Source organism: Xyrauchen texanus, chromosome 21 (genome assembly GCF_025860055.1).
Source record: "Xyrauchen texanus isolate HMW12.3.18 chromosome 21, RBS_HiC_50CHRs, whole genome shotgun sequence".
NCBI lineage: Eukaryota > Metazoa > Chordata > Actinopteri > Cypriniformes > Catostomidae > Xyrauchen > Xyrauchen texanus.
The window spans coordinates 32,779,470-32,787,238 of NC_068296.1; positions in this window are offsets into that span (position 1 = coordinate 32,779,470).

Below are 7,769 nucleotides of genomic sequence, written 5' to 3' on the forward strand. Positions count from 1 at the left end.
CTGTTTAAATTCACTTTAGACAGAAACAACTGTGTTTACATTAAATCCTCATCAAGACGGGCATTGGCGGAATTATAACGTTATCATCGCATTACTGCTCAAACATTAGCTGCCTGTCATTCGAAGAGCATGCAGCTACAGACGTCAAGAAATAAAAAGTCAATCTTTTTATTTGATCTAGATCAACCAACTAGTGGTGCTGTTGCTATTGCGATTGATGTAATGAATACCTCTGTTCTATAGAAAACAACTCAAAAGTTTGATTCAGGACATCTCTCATTTTTCAGATAAACATCTAGACAATTTTATTGCCCAGTCCTATTGATAACATTGCATTAATCTCTCACAGCAGAACAATAATCTCAGTGAAAAAATAGTAATTTACAGGCTACATTATAAACACACAGAATCTAGTTACCAGAAATATGAAATTTACAGCGATATGTTTCCTCAAATTAGAGGCAGGATTAATGCTGATATCTGGCTTGAGCAAGTTAAACTCACGACACAAACTTGCAATTGGCCTTTTTCACTGCGAAAATGAGGAGTGAAAGTGATGTTCAGGTGTTGAACTGTGCTTGAGGCATTCTCCACAGTTGGCGCCAGATCTGTAGCTGCCGTTCAAGTTTTTTACATTTGACGGGAGTCATGAGACTCTCCCTAGCCAATCATGTTGATAGATAACAACAAAATCAGGACAGGGAAGTAGTGAACACAGACGGTGGGAAAATAGCGCAGAAAAAGTACAGTTACAGCACTTAAAATGTATTCAAGAAATAGTTTAAGTATACAATTTTTAATCTACAAAAAAATGTAAAATCCTTGGGAAAAAGTAGTTAATTACAGTAACGTGAGTATTTGTAATTCATTACGTTACACCCCTGTATATATATATATATATATATATATATAAGTCCCTTCTGACTTCTAACGCATGGACCTTTCACAATAAGGCCTTTGTAGTGCCAAAAAAAACAAAAACGTTCTTTTCCTGCTCTGTCTCCAGTTACACTTTTAACAGTTCACACATTTAACATTGAAACAATTTAAGGCTTCTTAGGGATAAACAAAGAAGAAATGATCTGTAACTTGCCAGCAGACGAATGTGCTTTCGTGTCGGTGCTTCAAGTGTGTTGTTAAATTAGTCGTACTGCCTATATATTTAATAGCGGCATGACATATTTTACAAACTGCAAGGTTTTATCAAAATCTCCATCTTTCTTATAAAACCCAAAGTGTTTCCAAACATTGGATTTGTAATTATTTGGTGGAAGATGCAGGTCTGCCTCTGCCATGTTAATCTATATTCTACGTCAGGGGTGCCCACACTTTTTGCATGATGATCTACTTTTAAATGACCAACTCAATAGGATCTACCAACTAAAAAAACACAGTTTCATTTAAAAAAAAAAAAAAAAGCTTGTTGGGACTACTGCATGTATCCCTACATGGAATTCATCTTCTAATTAATACAAAAATATATAATAATGTTCAATGTTGATATTATTCAGTTTTATCACTAAACCAAAACACCTACAGCACAATAGATTACAATAGACAGGGCATTTACCTTATTCTGATGACTTGCACTGAATGGAATCAGACAGTTTTGCATAATCTGGGCTGTAGCTGCTGGTAGTTAGTCTCAAACACTGCTAGCTTCGCAATTTCTCGCTCTGTTCTCAGAAGCCCTTGGAAGATGCAAACCTAGTTGTCATGGCAACTGAATAAACAAAAATCTCACCTGGTCAAAATTTACTTGTCAAGTTCAAGTCAGACAGAAACTAAAAGAAAGAAAGACATTATATTTATTTGTATTGCAATCTACCAGCATTGCCTTTGCGATCGACTGGTAGATCACGATCGACATATTGGGCACCCCTGTTCTATGTGACTCTCAGGACACGCCTCGGTCTCTGTAGTGTTGTGATACGTCATGTTCACGTAGCAGCAGTTGTGATGAGAGAACGTGCTGGAGAAACAGTTTAGAGATGAGAAATCTATATATATATATATATATATAAAATATTGGTCACAAATTATTGGTCACTTTCCAAATAATAATAGTATATCACATCTACTAATAATTATATATAAATAAGTAGTTTTTTACCAGTGCAGATATGTTAGAAACGATGCATCGCGATACAAATGCCAACTTGTATCCAATGCACGCTTTTTTAAATCGATGCATCACATCATTAACTATTATGCTGATGCACCGATGCGAATCGGTGAATCTTACCATCCCTAATATACTGTTGTAATACGGTCAATGGAAAGGAGGAGGTGAGAACCGGCTTGATGTTATAAATAATAGTTTAATTTCAAACTCAAACAAAAGACAATAAACACACACATGACGGACATGTCCGTAAACTATCTCTCTCTCCCGCACAATCCTCCACAGTCGGCCTTTATCCCTCTCGGGGGCTTGATTAGCCTGATAAGGGATCGGGTGTGTATGATCACGACCCGGCCCCGCCCTCCGCCCTGCCACATTCCTCCCTTGTTCTCTCAGGCAGGGGAGCCCCCGGCATGACGTACACCCCCCCCCCTTTCCCTGGGGAGGAGCGTGCCTTTTTGCCCCGTCTGCCAGCAGGTCATCCCAGTCTACCTGGACGAGTGAGGGGACAAGGGGAGGGAAACAGAAACAATTAAATGGGGGGGTACTTCCTGTAACAGTGTAGTACCCTCCCCCAAAAAACACAGTAAAATTTAAACGAGAGGGAATAGGCCAACGCGGAGCGGCAGTGAGAGAGAGAGAGGAGAGAGAGATTAAAAAAAAAAACACTTACTCGCCAGTTCTCTGATACGCCGTAGCTTGTTCCTCGGCCACTCCTCCACCCTCTAACGCACGACAGCCACACCTCTCTGGGCGGATCCCTCCGCAGTCGGCCTTTATCCCTCTCCAAGGCTCGAATAGCCTGATAAGGGACCGGGTGTGTATGATCACGACCCTGCCCCACCCTCCGCCCTGCCACAACTGTATACTGTATATATTAGTTGAAGTCAGAAGTTTACATACACCTTAGCCAAATACATTTAAACTCAGTTTTTCACAATTCCTGACATTTAATAGTAGAAAACATTCCCTGTCTTAGGTCAGTTAGGATTACTACTATATTTTATGTGAAATGTCAGAATAATAGTAGAGAGAATTATTTATTTCAGCTTTTATTTCTTTCATCACATACCCAGTGGGTCAGAAGTTTACATAAACTTTGTTAGTATTTGGTAGCATTGCCTTTAAATTGTTTAACTGGGGTCAAACATTTTGGGTAGCGTTCCACAAGCTTCTCACAATAAGTTGCTGGAATTTTGGCCCATTCCTCCAGACAGAACTGGTGAAACTGAGTCAAGTTTGTAGGTCTCCTTGCTCACACACACTTTTTCTGTTCTGCCCAAAAAATCAGATTGAGGTCAGGGCTTTGTGATGGCCACATCAATACCTTGGCTTTGTTGTCCTTAAGCCATTTTGCCACAATTTATGGTATACTTGGGGTCATTGTCCATTTGGAAGACCCATTTGTGATCGAGCATTAACTTCCTGGCTTGAGATGTCTTGAGATGTTGCTTCAATTTGTTGCTTCAATTTATCCACATAATTTTCCTTCCTTCCTTGATGCCATCTATTGTGAAGTGCACCAGTCCCTCCTGCAAAAAAGCTTGGAGTTATGGCATTATGCTGCCACCCCTGTGCTTCATGCTTGAGATGGTGTTCTTCGGCTTTCAAGCCTCACTGTTTTTTCTCCAAACATAATGATGGTCATTATGGCCATTATGGTTCAATTTATGTTTCATCAGACCGATTTATTTACCCATGCGCACTTGCAAACTGTAGTCTGGCTTTTTTATGGCAGTTTTGGAGCAGTAGCTTCTTCCTTGCTGTGTGTCATTTACTGTGGATATAGATACTTGTGAAGATGCTGGAGGAAACAGGTAGACAAGGTACTTTGCTGTTGTTCTGGGATTGAATTGCCCTTTTCGCACCAAACTACATTCATCTCTAGGAGACAGAATGCTCAATGACATGGCTGTGTTGTCCCATGGTTTTTATACTTGCAGACTATTGTTTGCAAATTTGGAAATTGCTTCCAAGTATGAACCAGACTTGTTGAAGTCCAAAAAAAATTTTCTGAGGTCTTGGCTGATTTCTTTAGATTTTCCCATGATGTCAAGCAAAGAGGCACTAAGTTTGAAGGTATGCCTTACATCCATATATACACCTCCAATCAGAAGTTAATTGGCTAGTTCCCTAACATAATTTTCTGGAATTTTCCAATCTGCTTAAAGGCACAGTGTATGCACATTTCTGTCCCACTGGAATTGTGACAGTCAATTTAAAGTTAAACAATCTGTCTGTTAACAATTGTTGTAAAAATTACTGTAGATGTCAAATGACTTGCCAAAACTATAGTTTGCTAACATGAAATCTGTGGAGTGGTTAAAAAATGAGTTTTAATGAATTAAACATAAGTAAATGTGAACTTCTGTCTTCAACTGTATACTGTGTATGTGTGTGTGTGTGTGTGTATGTGTGTGTATGTATATATCAACTAAATCCTCAGTAAACAAAATACGCTATTAATACACATTTGAGTGATTTTGAGAACAAAGAGTTCAGTTTACCCACATTTTTAAATGAAAAATAACTAATTCCCTCCACAAATGTCATGTCAAAAATATTCAACCCCAAAGTCATTTTGGAGCATCCTTTACCCTTAATAACATCAAATAAATGTTTCAAGTGTGCTCTCAGGCTTCGGTCACCTCTCTATTGGAATCTTTACACATTTCTCATGAGCAAAAGCTTCCAGCTCATTGACATTCTTTGGTTTCTGTGCTGCCACTGCTTCACTGAAATCCAAACAAAGATTTTCAATGGGATTTTAATGACTGAAAGGGCCAATCAGGGACATTCCACGACCCATCCCTGAACCAGATTTTGGGCAACTTGGATATATCCTTGGTGTTATTGTCTTGCTGGAAAGTCCAGTGATTACCAAGCTTCAATTTACACACTGAAGGGATCACCCCCATAACAGGACTGACCTACCTTCATGCTTGACTGTGGGGATGATAAAAAGTTTTTTTTATCATCTACTATTGCTTTTTTTTTCTTTTGATGTGAAATGTTACCTTGACACATTTACAAGAGATTCACCCAGATGTAATCTGATTATCCAGAGGAAAATTGTAGACACCATGTTATGATTTTCCATGTTCATTGTCTTTGGTAGTGATAAATGTCTCTGCATTGCCCAGATCAGAAGATTATGGTCATGACTATAACTGAGCTGACTATTCAAATGCTAATTTGCTCTAATCCAATTAGAGGGCTTATTGCTGATCATAACATTTCTCACACTGTGAACAAGGAATACAGTCATTAAACATATTCTGATCAACTCAGAAATTGTATGTGTATGCATGTTTGTGAGTGATCAGATGTACTGATGGCATCTGAGTGTTTTTGAATGTTCACACATTTAAAATCTCCACAGCCGTCTTCCAAAATCTAGTGGAAAGCCATCCGAGAAGAGTTGAAGCTACTAGGCAGGACCAACTCCCTATTAGTACCAAATGTTTTTGAAATGAAATGCTCAACAAGCACACATGGTTGTGGTGTTCAGGTGTCCACATACTCTTGGCCATATAGTGGTCATGCACTGTATGCACGTGTAGGAGTGAGAGAGGATGTGTGTGTTGACATTTGCTTTTATTTGTAATATCTCAGCTTTATGGTTACTTTTCCTCCGTCAGCTAGTGTGTGTGAAGGTCAGACTAGACAAATCTGAAGAATGAGTGGGCTGTCAGATTTTTATCAACAAAAGCATTTCCCAGAGGGAGTTGAGATGAAGTGATTATGGTTCTGCAGGGATTGCTCATTGATATTGCGCTGCAGGAACTGAACAATGCCTGAAGGGTTTTTATTTATCTCATTACCTATTTATACCCTATGCATTGAAATCGCACAAATAGTTTGATTACTAAGAAACATCTTCACCAGAGCTGTCTGCTTGGTTGGTGGTCTGCATCACTGTGGGATTGTGCCTGTTTTAAAACATGCAATGGCATAAAGTAGTGGACACTGTGTTGAGTGCACCCAAAAATTAACATTCTGTCATCAATGACTCACTCTTATGTCGTTCCCAACCCATACAACTTTATTTCTTCGTTTTGTTTTTGAAGAATGTCCTACAGAGGAATAATTTATGGGTGGGATATGTCCCCACCACTTTTTGGCTTTGTCAATTTTGTCCCCACCCATCAGCTAAGTCTCTAAAGCAGAAGAAACATCTCCAGTTCTTGAGCAGGATTTTCCATTTTGTTAATGTGTGTTATAAGCGATTTAACTGAAAAGAGCATGAGTTTGGATGCATGAGAGAACATCGCCGCCCACTGTCACTCAACGCCACTGATAACAGCCATAGCGAGCAGTCGAGCACTTCTCATAACATTAAAAATAACAAACTTCAGAGCTGGATTGCCACCTATTATAACACACATTATGTTTTTTCCCAAACCACGTCCCACAGTCATGACAAAACCCTCAGGAACGTTTTCATAGGTCATCTCAATCACACATTGACCTGTGAATGGTTCAGACTCCAGAGAGATCGAGAATGGATCCGATGCCGACCAACGGTAAGATAAGCCTGCCGGTAGTTTTCAATACGGGCGTGACTTGCGCTCCCTTGGTATGGGGGAAAAAAATCACACGTTATAATAGGTGGCATTCCAGCTCTGAAGATCGTTATTTTTAATGTTATGATGAGTGCTCAACTGCTCGTTGTGGCTGTTATTAGTGCCATTGAGTGACAGCGGGGGGCAATGTGCATCCAGAAGCATGCTAGACTTGCACTGTGGCTCACGCTCCTTTCTAGTTAAATCGCAAGGCAAAATGCAAACAGATGTGTCCCTGCTTATAATATACATCCAATGACCTACAGATGCGCTCTTCGTTTATTAAAATAAAAAGTTTTATTAGGGCGTATTTGAACCTGGAGCTCCTTATACTGGGAAGAAATCTTTACACTGAGGCCAATCAGTAATTCTGGCAAAAATATACGGATCCATGTATTTATCAATTGACTAACAAAATCCAAGTACTGACAGTGCCAGATGTACAGATCAAGTTATTAAATAAATTATATTAAATATTTATTGGAGTCATTAATGGAGAGGTGTTGAGAGCGTCAAATGGACCAGAAGTCTTGATTTCCTATGACAGCCGGCGTCTCTTGGCAGCGAGAAGCGGCGCGGCACGTCTTGGTGTGGGCGTCAGAGGAAAGTTCAAGTGCGGGCAACATTATGGTAATGAGCTTTGAAGCAGTTCGGCGGCACCCTATTGGAGTATAGAAGTGCTCCACTCTAGTGAAGTCTGGAGAACACAACCGTGTAAACTTTGTTTCCCACCAAACATTAGTTCCGAAGACAAAATGGAGGAGAAACTGATTATTGCTGTGGCGGGTTCTCCCGTAATATATGATCTGTCCTTGTTTGCTTACAGGGATATAAATAATAAAGTTGGACAAAGGTGTCTGAAATTGTTGGTGTGCCAGGTGAGTTGATGAATTGGATATTATGGTTTATATAACAATATATTCAAATATTTCATGAGGATATACGCTACTTGTGATATGTAGGCAAAAAGATACCAGTTGACATGTTTTGCGGCCCCTTTAAATATAGTTCACAAAACCAAGCATTCTGAACGAACGTTGCCGCCTATTTCAACTACGTCAGAGCGTCCACGAATCTTC